Here is an 11,790-nt window from a genome sequence, read left to right as displayed (position 1 = left end):
GGGCGGGCGGGAGCGAGTTGGGGGACGTGCAGAGCTGAGCCCGGCGGGCGGGCGGGGAGGAGCGAGCTCGCAGCCGCCGAGGCTGGAAGAAGAGCTCGGATTTCCCGGCAGGTGGAAGACGACGGTGGGACCTCCCGCGCCCTCTCCGGGCGGGAGGCGCGGCTCAGACCAGTCCAAGGCGCCGAGGTGGCTCCGCCCGTGGCTTTTTCAGGGGTGCGTGCGCAGGAGCTGCGGTCGGAATCTGCCCACGGTGGAAGAGATGACTTGGAGAGGATGGGGACAGCCTAGATGGCTTTCGCTCCAAGACAGACTGGGCTCAGTCTGGACAGGATCGCCCCTCCCAGGCGTGTGGAGCCGCCTTGCTCTTAACCCTGCTGCGACCTCCAGCCTGGCACGCAACCCGCATGGCTCAACTCTCTGGGTCGAGGCGAAGACCAAGGCTGAGCTGGGAAGGAGGGGTGACAAGCCCCTGGGCCGGGGGTAAGCACCCCCGGAAGAGGGGCTTTGGATGAAGTAGTCAAAAAAAGCTCAGGGGATAGGAAGGGACAACGGACAAGGCCGAGTCAATGGCATATCCTGGAAGGTCTTTCGTTGGAACTCCCCTAGCCCCCCGGACCTGCTGCTTCCTGCCCCTGTTCGCCCCGGCAGCGATCTCGGAGCTCCACAGGGGGACACACAGCGGCGCCGCCTCTGGCGCCCGGATCCGGCGCTGCGCCAGGCCTGGGCACCCAGCCTCAGCCACCCTCCCGGACCTGGAACCCGCGCATCGGTCTCCAGAACCGGCTGGTCCCCGTCCCCCCGGAGCCCCTCGGACATCCTCACCCGGGCTGCGGAACTCGGCCTTGCTTCCTCGGCTTCCAGGTTTCCGTCTCCTTTCAGCGTTTCCAAATCTGCCCTCTCTCTCCCAGAGGATTCCAGCCATCCGTTGGGCCTCTCCCATTTCTCCCACTTCTTTTTCTCCTCTGCTTGAATTTGACTCCAGTAGCCCCCAAAACAGGATTTGCACCAAGGCTGCTACACCAAATTTAGATCTCCACACGCCCAGGCGTTTTGTTTTTTAATTGCATTAACTAAGTATACACTTTGCAGTCGGCTAGGCGATTTGCAGGGAAATGATGTTTCCACCACCCTCCTCTCCATTTGGCTACAGCCAAGGGATTCTCAGGGCATTTTCGAAAAACCGAGAAGTTGGTCCCCCTAATAGAAAAAGGGTGGGAGGATTTATTGGGACTCTATTGCAAGTTTTCTGGAAATGAAAGGGAGTTCAGCTGATCGTCCCTTCTCTTGGATGAAACATCACCTACTGTCTCCCCAAAGATTTGCAAACACACACAAGAGCAACATTGATAGAGCACATCCTGGAACGTGCCAGCACCTGGAAGACTGGTATTATGGAATGTCCCAAACCCACCTGGAGAAGGTGTGAGATTGTTTAATCCAAACTCATCAGAGTCATTATACTAGGATCTTCAAAATAGGACGTGTAGTATGTTTGTCATGATTGGCAACCCACGGCCACCACCACCTTGTGAGTCCTACAAACACAAACACTGGTGTATAAGAGCTGATGATAGCTGACATTCAATCAGTACTTGGCGACATACCCACTAAGCTTGCTTTTCTAAATTACTACCTCATGGAAGCTTAGAGCAGTGTCTAGTGTAGAGCAGACAATCTGGAAATCTTTGCTGAACCACAGTGATTGGTCTCATGCAATTCTCTGTCCCTTAGGTAATATCACTAGGCACACAACAGAGCGAGAGACTGAGACCCAAAGCAATTAAATCAGTTGCCCATGGTAGCTCAGTGAGTGCCAGAGTTGGTATTTGATTCTGGTTAAAATAGGCTTCCAAACTCTCTCTCCACCTGCTGTGATATTATATATTTATGTTTTTTGTCTGTCTCCATGCATTGAGAGGTAAACTCCATGATGGAAAGAGCCTTGACTCTCTGACCTTGCCATCCAGCACCTAGAACAGTGCTGGACATGGTAAGCACTCAAAAAAAGATTTATGAGCTGTATTAATGAATTAAGATATTTTATACGAGACTCTGCCTTAAACCAAGAGAGAAAAAGAACACCTATGGCATGGACAACAGTGTTTCTGCTGTCATGACACATACAAAGGAACTGGAAGCTTTTACACACTAAATCAGAATTGGGAGGGGATCCTCCAGCAGGCTTCCTATGGTCCAAGAAGCTGAGGCTCAGAGAGCTTAAGGGCTTTGATGGTGATTACATGGCCAGCAAATTGCAAAAGCAGGGCTGGACACAGACTGCCAGACTCTTGCTCCAGGGCTCCACTGCCATCTCTGCCCCTACTCCACCCCACTGTGGTACTTCCCAGCAAGCATCATGGCAGAGTTTATCCAGGGACATGGTAGAAGAGTAGGTCACAGACACCTTCCTGCAAGGTCATGGTGGTACAAGAAATGATTTTTGGTGGTACCCCGCCAAAAATCTTTTTATATTAATAGTTTTATGTCAATATGTATTTATTTATTTATTATTATATGTCAATATGTAATTTATGTCAATATATATTAAGGCACCTCTGGATTTGATTTTTTTAAGAAATACATACTGTACAGTTAAAAAAAAAGAAAGAAAGAAAAAAAAAAACCTGGACAGAAAAGTCCATTTCAGAATCTGCCTCCAATCTGTAAAATATTGCCTGTCACCAGGACATTTCACTCTAGACCTCAGAGGAAACTCACTGTGGCTGCTGCTCCCAGCTTTAATTAACGGAGACTGCCCCCTGTTTGTGACAAGAAAAGTGCAGGGATTGTGCTTCAGAAAGAAGCAGATGGGATCCACCCTGCATGGCTTCTGTGCCAGTGATTCTAAACCTTAAGCCTCCTATCCCCATGCGCTCTTCCCAAACCAAATTCCTTTCCTGCTCCTGCCAGCTGTGGCTGCTGCTATCCCCGGAATAGTGCCCCAGCCTGTTTCCCAAGCCTTTCAAAAAATATTTAGAAGAGGGAGGAATCATCTTGGATTATTTTACTCTTCAAAGGAAAAGTTAATTTCCTCTGGGCATGTCAAGTCAGTAAATATAGTCAGTACCTTCTAATAGGTGTGCGATTGATTATTGGGAACATGGCCCTGTATGTGACATGTGATTGAAAAGTTATTTCTTTCCGGGCTCCTGGGAGTGGAAGGGGGGAGGGGCACATTATAAAATACCTAATTGAGACACCTGGCAAGTTCATGGAAGATGAAAAATCATCATCTAATGGCCCTCACCGCCACCACTACCCAAAAGAATGCATGCCAATGTGTTGTCATTAAAATGTAGCTCTTAATGAAAGTGCTTTCTCTGAAAGAGATTATAACATTATTATTTACCACACAGGCTCTTTTAATATCTAAAGAAGAATCTCATTTGTTCTAGCCTTAATTAAGTCAGACAACAGTACACACTGCAACAAGAATGCAGTTGTACTCCCCAACAATGAGAAAAGAGAAAGATGTAACAAAGGACGTTTGCTTACCAGGACATTGCTCCCAATGTCCATAAGCCACTCAACAAATTATATGTGCTGTGGTCCTCACCCGAAAGAGTTCTTTGTTAATCGTCCTCATCAGATGGCTTTTAGGGTTTCAAAGAGGTTTCTAAGCAACTGTTAGCCTTGAGAAAAAAGAGATGAAACAGAAGTGAAATGTAGCTAGCACCTTGCCAGTTTCAAGCAATATCTGATATATTTTATTCTCTTGTACTGAAGGGATAAGGAAAGCCACATAGAGGAAGATGAGCCTGAAGTATGGTTTCCCCAGACTCATTGTGGTATAGAAAATGATTTTTGGTGGTACCCCCAACAAAGATCTTCTTTATATTAATAGTTTTATGTCAATATGTATTATTTATTTATTATTTTATGTCAATATATATTAGAAAAAAATAACACATCGAACACATGAATTCACAGGCAGAAATGTTTAAGGGTGCAGTTAATTCTTTTAGCTACATCAACATAAAGTCAATTTAAGAAAAATAAATACAATATAGTACTTACAAATAATAAAACAATATTTGGTACTGAAAACCAAAGTTTAGGAGACATGGGCTTTTGTGTCAGGCCAGGGTTTTTCAACCTCAGCAATGTTGACATTTTGGAGTAAATAAATCTGTGTTGTGGTGGGCTGTCCTGTGCACTGTAGGATATACAGCGTACTTTAAAAGTTCATGGAAAAATAGAATTGAAAGATAATATGAATCTTTCCGTGAACTTTTTGAAGTACTCTCATATAGCAGCATCCCTGGCCAACTAGATGACAGTAGCATTCCCCATTTGTGACGACCAAAAATATTGGCAGACAGTGCCAAATGTCCCCTGGGGGGCAAAATCATCTGAGAACCACCGAGCCGTTCCTATATTTAAATCCTGGTTCTTTCTCACTGGAGATCTATGACTCCAAATCAATCTTAATCTTTCCACATCTCTGTTTCCTTGTCTATTAGATGGAGATAAGATTAGTGCCTCTCCCCAGGAATGTTACAGATGCTCTATACTTTGTGTAAAGTGCTGGGCACAGAAAATGGAACCTCAGCAGTGCTTAATAAATGGTCACTCTTATTATGGTAAACCATAAGGGCCATGAGATGTCAGGCATTGCACGGAGTTCTGGGAAGACAGATGACTGAGATAAATCTGCAGGGGGAGATAGAATATAGAGACAAGAAAGGCTTCATGGATGTGGACCTGTGTAGTCCCACAGGGCTCTATGCTTGGAAGGGCTCTGCACTAGGGAAAAACATTTTGAGTTTTGCACTGAGCACCACCAGTTATATAGATGGTCCTGTAAATGGGTGATGCAACTATAGCAGAAACAGGGGTCAAGCTAATGGGAATTTAGGAGAGGATGTTTAGCTCTGCCTATCCAGGAAAGGGGGGCTTCTCAGGAGTGGCGATATTTGAGCAGGCATAAGTTAAGTGCATGTAAGCATTCTCAGAAACGTAGCAGGAAAAATTTTGGTAGACACTCTTCAAAAGCAGTTCTTAAATGCTAGTCCACAGAACAATACCAGTATGTGTTGAAGTTTTCACTGGTCCACAGAAAATTGCGAAAAAATAAGGCTGATGAAACCTGTTCAATAAACACCTTTTTTAGTTGTAATTCCATTCATGTTACAGTTCACCTTCTTTCTCAAGTAAGGTTAGAGTTAGTAAATGTCAGTTCTGTGTTATCAGAGTTTGTGTGTGTGTGTCTGTGTGTCTGTGTGTATTATTTTAAATTTTTCTTAGGGAAAAATTAGCAAACCTGTTAATTAGTGTTTAGTGACCCCAATTTTTAGTCATTTTATTGTAGGTGAAATCTGAATCTGGAACTACTAATTTAAGAGCCTCACAGTAGCTTTCGTTCACAAGTAAAATAGTAAGTTGAGGGAATTATCTGAATAATTTAATTCCCTCCAACTATTCTGCAAAACCAAAGTAGGTTTTGGGGTCATGCATTTTCCAGCTAGCTACATTGATTAAAGTAACTAGGAATATCCCCGGGAATCAGCATCAGCTGAGATGAGTTGAAAACCCCACAGCTGTTTACTTCCCAGACCCCTGCGTCTCTGCTCAAACAAATGCCTATAAATACAGAATGTGTCAGTTACTTTGTGCCATGTAACAAATCACCCCTGCAATGCACAGTACAGAGGCTTAAAACAGTAATTACTGTTTAATTAACAGTTCTGTGGGTTGGCCACTTAGGCTGGTCTCAGCTGGGTGGTTCTTCTTGGTGTTGGCTAGACTCACTCATGCTTTTCTGTCAACTGCCATGTCAGCTCCCGCTGGTTGGTCTGGGGTAGACTTCAGCTGGAACAGCTCTTCTCTACTCCTTGAGGTCTCTCATACTGCCTCAGGCTAGCCCTGGCTTTTTCACATGGTGGCTGGGCAGGTGCTAAGAAAGCAAGGGAAAGCATACAAGTCCTATTGAGACCCAGGGTCAGAACAGGCACCCCATCACTTCTGCCACATTCTATTGGCCAAATCCAGGCATAAACCCAGTTCAGATTCAAGGAGTGGAGAAACAGACTTCTCCTCATGAGAAGAGCCACAAAGTTACACTGAAAAGAGGGGCATGTGTATAGGGACATGTGGATGACTGTAGCCATTTTTGGTGTCAACCTACCATGTAGCTCAAATTCCATTACTGCCAACCACAGTAGAATGAAAATCTCCATATCACCAAGATCACCCAGCCAACAATATTCAAGGAGAAGCTGGCACACATGAATTCTACCGCAAGTAAGAAGTGACAGTCACATAGAGCTGTATAAGCTGTGCTTTCACCTATGTATTCAGAAAGTCCCTTGGACATTTGAAAGTCCAGTGTACCAATATCCGGCCATTTGTCCAAGCCAGTAAACTGGCAGGTCTTTGATGCCACACTGTGTCTCCCCATTCCATCAGTGACTGAGTTCTGCCAATTCTCTCTCCTAAGTTAATATCAAATCCTTCCTTTCCTTACATCTCCATTGTCACTGCTTTAGTTCAGGCTCTCATCATTTCTCTCAGCGACAGTTACAACAAGTCACTCTAGTATCCCTCTAACCACTCCTACCCCCATGTCCACATCCCAAATCCAACTGTCTTTTATTCACTTAACAAACCTGTATTGAATGTTCACTTTGTGCCAAGCACCATGCTAGGGGCAACAAATAATAAGACAGAGCTTGGAAAAGAAAACAAATATATTAGTCAGGATGGGTCATCAGCTATGATTGTCAATCCCAAAACCTCAATGGCTTAACATAATCAGTGATGACTTAGGAATCCAACACCATCCTGAAATCCTTTACTCCCAGCCATGTGGATGAGGGAGAGAGCATAAAGAATCAAGTGGGAGCAATTTCTGGCCAGGCCTCGATGAAGCATACATCATTCCCACCACATTCCATTAGCTGAACTTAGTCACACGGCCCACATTTAAGAACAAAGGAGGCTGGGAAATGTAGTCTTCCTGTGTTCTCAGATGATCAGTCCTTGCCTCAAGAGATAGTTGTAATCCATATAATAGATGCTATGGTTGGGAAGCATAGCATCGTGTCAGAACCAGGGTAGGGTTTAATACATGTAATACAAACCGGGAGGCAGGAAGTAGACTGGTAGGCTAGATAACAGCCCCCAAAGACATCCAGGTCCTCATCCATGGAATCTGAAACCTATTACCTAGCAACAGGTACTTTGTAGATGGGGATATGTTAATGGTCTTGGGATGGAGAAAATATCCTGGATCATCCAAGTGGGCCCTGAATGTAATCACAGTGTTCTTATAAAATGAAGACAGGGAGATTTTACTACAGAAGAGGAAAAGGAGATGGGATGACAGATTCAGAGGCTGGAGTGATGGTCTTTGAAGACGGAGGAAGGGTCCTCAAGCCAAGGAAACTGAAAAAGGCCACTAGAAGCTGAAAAAAGCAACAGATTCTCCCCTGGAGCCTCCAGAAGGAACCAGCCCTGCCAACACCTTGATTTTAGTCTCTCAAAACTCAGTTCAGACTTCCTGGCCTCCAGAACTGTAAGAGAATAAATTTTCCTTGGTTTAAGATGCTAAGTTTGTGGTAATTTGTTGCAACAGCAAGAGAAAGCTATTATAGGCAGTAATGCCTAAACTGGCACTGTTAATGAGTTAGGTTAAAAGATAGGAGGGCAGGGAGGAGATGGAGATTAAGGCTGAGAAATAGACAAGGGGGTTGTAAGGGGGTTGCATTTTAACCTTAGGGTGCTGGGGAGGCATTGACACAAATGTGACCTGACCAAGATTTGCATTTTTGAAGAATGACTCCAGCTGCTCTGTGGAGAACAGACCAGGGGAATCAATGCTGGAGATAGAAGGTTGTCAGTCACTTTATTTTAGGAGAAAAGTAGGAAGACAGTAGTAATCCAGGGTCATGGCAGAGGACTAATTCAATACATAGGTAGACTCAAGAGGACTTGGGGAGGAACTTCCTGGGCTCCAATTGTTGACCAAAAGACATTCACTGTGTCAGCAACATCAACTGCACCAACTCTGATGGTCAATGGTAACTGCAGAGGGGTAGACTCAAGAGGACTTGGGGAGGAACTTCCTGGGCTCCAATTGTTGACCAAAGGACATTCACTGTGTCAGCAACATCAACTGCACCAACTCTGATGGTCAATGGTAACTGCAGAGGCCATACCCACTTGGACACCTATCTAGGACAGAGGCAAAATAGGGAGATCTGAAGGTATGGGGAAGTTGCCTATGAAATTCAGGTGCTATCTCTTGGATGTCCTCCTCCAAATCCATTAGCTTACCAGGACCACCTTGCCCTTTGTAACTTGAGTGAAAATAATTTAAACCTCAGCCCCATATAATTTGAATCCCAGCATTCACAGCCCCACCCTTCCCTATGATCAAGGGATTTATATTTCTCTAAATCTCTTCTGGCTCTGATTTCCTACTTCTGCTTGTATGGTTATAAAGATGCGCATTTCACGGAGGCACTCACCAGGGGATGAGCTGGAGCTGAAATCCAGCCTGCACTCTGCTGGCCAAGTCATGCATCCTTGGTGTACATAGGAAATTATTAGATGTTTGACATGGCCAGAATTTGGAGCATTTGAGCAGAAAAAAACTGGAGATGAAGGTCAAGTAGAAGGTTAGCTTAAAGAATGTAAATGCCTTGCTAAGGAGATCAGACGATTTCCTGTAGTTGATGGTACTTCATCAAAAAATGTTGAGACACATTCAGATTAGCCTTTGCTGGCTAATCAGGCATTCGTCATCCTTCTAAGACCAAGAAAAAGCCAACCGGTCTCAGCTGAGGACCCATACACTACAGTACTGTTGGGATCCCTGTCTTCCTCCATGGGCAGAGAGGAGAAAAAGGAGTTGAGAGGCAGAAAGGGAAAATAGGTTTGATTTCAGAGAGAAGCAGAAATGAGACCAAAAGAGACTTGACTACATTATTGGTGGCTTTCTTGTTCTTGAGATTTGGTGGTTCTGTGTGTTATTCCTGGATCTTCCAATAAAGTCCTCTTACTTTCCTCCTATTTTTGCCTAAATTAGTTCAAGATGATTCCTGTTACTCACAACTAAAAGTTGTGGATGGATGGGTGAGAGAGGAGAGATAGAGATAGAGATAGAAAGAAATAGAGAGAAAGAGAGAGAGAGAGATGTACTCACATACATACACAAAGATCTATGTAGAAGAGTGTTCTTTAAGGCACTGTTTCTGATAGCAAAGTATTGAAAACAACTTAAATGTTCATCAGTGAGAAATTGGCTATATAAATTATAGTATTTGCATATGATGAAATAATGGAATACTGTACAATGATCAAAAAGAATGCCAAGTTAAAAAAATCTAAAACTCCATTTGGCATTACTGCCTTCTAGTCTCTAAGATGTAATACAGATAGATGATGGAAAGATAGATAGATACATAAACATAGATATGTGGGTATAGATATATGTATTACATATACAGATATGTAGTACATAGAGAGATATATCAAATGATCTTCAAGATACAATTTTTTTAAAGAGGCCAAAATAATGGGACACATGTGCCTGGACTCTGCAGACTATCTCTGTGAAGATGCACTGGAAGCAGTGGTAGCTTCTAGGAATAGGAACTGGAGTGGGAGGGAGAATTACTTTTCCCTGTGCATGTTTATACTTTTATCTGCTGTTTTTTTTAACCACTTGTATGCTTTAACTATTCAAGAAAAGTGACTGATTAAAGAGTCTTTAAAATGAAAGAAAAAGAGAAGGAATGAATGAGGGGTAGAAAAAAAGAAAAGCAAGCTTCAAACAGCAAGGATTAGCAACAACAGGAACAACATGAGTTCCATTCCCAACTCTTCCACTGATAGATCCTTCCACTGATAGACCAAGTCATTTCCCTCTCTGAGTGTCAGTTTTTCCATCTGGAGAGGAGGTCAGCAGAATTACATGATCTCTAAGGTCCCAGCTCCAAAACTTGTTGGCAATGTTCACGGACAGAGCTACTTGCTTGGGCAGAACTTCCTTTTGAATTAAATCAGCAGTTATCCTGGTTTCCCACAGCAGCATATGATGTTACCATCATAATATGAAACAGCTTTTCCTTTATTAAAGTCATCTTTGGAATCTGGTGCCTTCCAGGACATAAAATGAATCATAAATATTTGCAAACCGTGTAAAATAAAGATGATTTTTTATGGGGTACATTTCAGTGCCTGATCCAGTTCCTGACCCCCTTCTCTGCGAAATGTCTTGCCCACCCTTCATCCCACTCCCATCTTCTGTAGACCTCTTGGTCAGAGATGAGGGATGCCTGACCAGGAAGGAGCCAATCAATAATCATGCAGCCCAAAAGCCAATCAGATTCGCCCTCAAGAACTTGAACTAAGAAACACTGAGACAGGGGTTGGGTGGAGGCAAAGAGTCACGTGACATTAAAGTTAGGAACCAGAATGAACCATGTGACCCCATGAGAGCAGGGACTGCAGCAGCCTTGTTCATTGCTGTATGCTCCAGGCCTGCCACCATTTCTGGCACATAGTAGATACTCAACAAATATTAGCTGAAAGAAAAAATAATCACTAGAGGCTCCATGAACTCTTACTGCTGCAGATCCCTGGTATCACCCCAGCTTCTTTCCTTTCAGAGAACTAGATTTTCAGCTTGTCTTTGTATTTTTGTGGTATTTTTATCTTTCTTAAATAACAAATGCTGGTAAGGATGTGGAGAAAGGGGAACTCTTATACATTGTTGGTGGGAATTTAAATCAGCACAGCCACTATAGAAAACAGAAAACTACAAAAAACTACAAATAGAATTACCATGTGATCCAGCAATCCCACTATTGGGTATATATCCAAAATAAATCAACATGTTGAAGGGATACCTGCACTCCCATGTTTATCACAGCTCTATTCACAATAACCAGAATTTAGAACCAACCTAGATGTTCGCCAACAGATGATTGGATAAAGAAAGTGTGGTATATATACATAATGGCATACTATTCAGCCATAAAAAAGAATGAAATTCTGCCATTTGCAGCAACATGGATGAGTTTGGAGAAAATTATGTTAAGCTAAATAAGCCAGGCACAGAGAGAGAAATATCACATGTTCTCGCTTATATGTGAAAGCTAAAAAAGTTTATCTCATAGAAGCAGAGAGTAGAATAGTGATTACTAGAGACTAGAAAGTGTGAAGGTGGGGAGGAAGGGATGGATAGGGAGAGGGTGATCAATGGATACACAATTGCAGCTGTAGGGGAATAATAAGATCTAGTGTTCTATAGCACTGTAGGGAGACTACAGTCAACAACAAATTATTGTATAACTTCCAGTAGCTAGTAGAGAGGATTTTGAATGTCCCCAACATAAAGAGGTGACTAATGTTTGAGATGATGGACATTCTAGTTATCTGATAAGATCATTGCACACAGTATAAATGTACCCAAGTATCAAGTTATACTCCATGAATATACAAAATTATCATGGGTCGATTAAGAAAAAGAATTAAAAAGAAAAAATTTTCAATGTCAGAAGTAGATTAGAAGTTACCAGAAATTGGGGGAAGGAGTAATGGGAGATTATTGTTTAACAGGTAGAGTTTATGTTTAGGATGACAAAAAAGTTTTGAAAATAGATAGAGGTGATGGCCATACAGCATTAATTCCATGGAATTGTATGCTTAAAAATGGTTAAAATGGCAAATCTTACATTATACATATTTTACCACAATTTTTTCAAAAAAGAATTTTAAAAATCTACTTCCACCTATGCTGATTTGAATAGATTTGTGTTTCTTTTATCCAGAAGAGTCCTA

The sequence above is a fragment of the Galeopterus variegatus genome, unplaced genomic scaffold (genome assembly GCF_000696425.1).
Source record: "Galeopterus variegatus unplaced genomic scaffold, G_variegatus-3.0.2 Scaffold599, whole genome shotgun sequence".
NCBI lineage: Eukaryota > Metazoa > Chordata > Mammalia > Dermoptera > Cynocephalidae > Galeopterus > Galeopterus variegatus.
The sequence above is the reverse complement of the archived record's forward strand: the minus strand, read 5'-3'. Positions refer to the sequence as shown.